The sequence below is a fragment of the Nothoprocta perdicaria genome, unplaced genomic scaffold (assembly GCF_003342845.1).
Source record: "Nothoprocta perdicaria isolate Ctin4 unplaced genomic scaffold, notPer1 scaffold_100, whole genome shotgun sequence".
NCBI lineage: Eukaryota > Metazoa > Chordata > Aves > Tinamiformes > Tinamidae > Nothoprocta > Nothoprocta perdicaria.
This window is the reverse complement of record NW_020454095.1, coordinates 1,044,843-1,047,019: the sequence shown is the minus strand read 5'-3', so window position 1 is coordinate 1,047,019 and position 2,177 is coordinate 1,044,843.

Sequence of the window (2,177 nt, the reverse complement as noted above, 5' to 3'; positions counted from 1 at the left end):
TAACTTATTTTCGTTAAGGAAGATAATATATGATTTTAATCTAGGTCGCACTGAGATGTTTCCAAAGCCTTATTAATGACATAAAGGTCTCAATTTTCTATGGTATTTCTAGAGATGGACTCTCTCAAATTTTTTAGGAGGAAAAACAATTTGATATTCGGGTTTCTTTTTTTTTTTTTTTTGTGAACAAAGGTGATTGAGTCAGACTATTTATTTCCCATAAAAATGACAATATTTTCCCTGTGCAGGCCTGTTGCCATAATAATATATAGAATGTTTAAAATGTCTGAACTAGGATTTTAATACCATTGAATTCAGACATGTGATATATGAGATATTATGCAGCAGTCATTTTGGAAGGTTAGCATTGAATCAAATCATTATGTAGMATATTTGACGTCACCTTCAATACTTCTTTTTGGGCGAGTGCTGTATTTCTAGATGTTTAAATATTTCACAGTTGAAACTGTAGAGGATAAACTAGCTCTATACTTCAGCAGTGKTATAGCTCAATGCTCATAATTACTAACTTGCATATAGGCTTAAATATTGAAAAAATACTAAAACATTAAAATAATCATTATACTATTAAACAAAATACTTTCATTAAATTAACTGCCATCTATATTATTTTGGGCTTGGTTCAACATACATTCAAGTCTGTGGACTCATGAGTACTTCAACTAATGAATGAGAAAAGGGCCTTAATCTCACACATTTTATTCACATGAAGATAACCACATAACTTTCAGATCAGGAAACTAACTAATGAAAAAAACTAAGACAAAAATTAGCACAGTTGATCTTGCTCTATAACACTTTCCACAGAATAAATTGTCCTTCAATAGTATGTCCTTTATGTAAAACACAAATAATTTGTTTAGCTTGAGTGACAGAAGTCACACTTGGCCATAGCACTACAAACAATTGGAAAAAAAAATTATTGTATTCTCTGGAAATTTGTCAACATTTTTTTAAAAACATTTCTTCTCTTGGTGACCTTTTCTCCCTGAGCAAGAAGAATTAGGCATCCATGTCAGGCTTCAGCCCACATATCTGCTAGGCCTTCAAAGCTTTAGGAGAAAAAGGAACAYTTATGAAGAACCTTCCAAAACTATCCTTGGCATTTTTTTTTTCTTCAGATCCCGACTGGTAAGTTTTCTACTGCAAACTCATTTCTAGCTGTAAAGAACTTATAAAGACTGTTTCCAAGTGCAAGATGGCACTTGCTTCCAGATTTCTAGTCCTTTCTGAAATCACAACTAACTTTGYGTAGTTGCTCAAGTCTTCCTTGGAGGTAGAAGGAGACAACAGAGAGTCAACAAAGATTACTAGGGGAGTTGACAGTGGGTTAACAAAGCAATACTGAGCCACAGAAGCTCAGATTGAGGGARAGCATTGCTAGGTATTGAATTTATCTTCTGAGCACAGTGTAAAGCCWTTTTGTGATTTCTGTTGAGCATGCCCAAAGAGTTCTTTTTCATGTGATCTTTTCATCTCTAGATGAGATGACACTCAACCTCTTATACTCAAGGTTATAGTGGGGATTGTGACTYAAGTCTCTGAAGTGTACTTGCCCTGCCTGAAGGGTCCTGCCCTGCTTGCCTTGATGACTCTTGTTTTGCAKCAGGCACTTATTTCAGAACCCAGTYCCTGGCAATGTCAAAGTAATGGGGCATCAGTTATCACTTGCCCCACTTTAGTAGATGCTATTGCAGATATCCCTGTTGCTCTTCCTTGAGAACAAAGGCAGACTGAGTATTCCTCACTCCCCATCCTGGGAAGGATGCCTAAACATCTGGAAAAGGATATTATCTGTAACTTCCCTCTGAAGAGAGGAAGGGAAAAGGATAGAAATAATACGCAATAATCCAATAAACTTGAAGGAACAGTATGAGATCTCCAGATTGTAAATAGGAACTTTGACAGCAGCTCCAATGATGCTCCATATGCACATTTCCAGTCTGTAAGGGATATGTGTATATCATKAATTCATCATAACAAACCTCAGGTTCCTTAGAAAAGTAACCTTCAGTTTTGCTTTTACTGTACACAGTGAGGGAGAGCGAATCCATAACACTTTCTATTTCTGATCCTACTGCAGTGTGAATCCTGTCCCCATTGGACATTTTCGCACAATGAGCTTCACTTTTTTTTTTTTTTTAACAAAAAAAAAA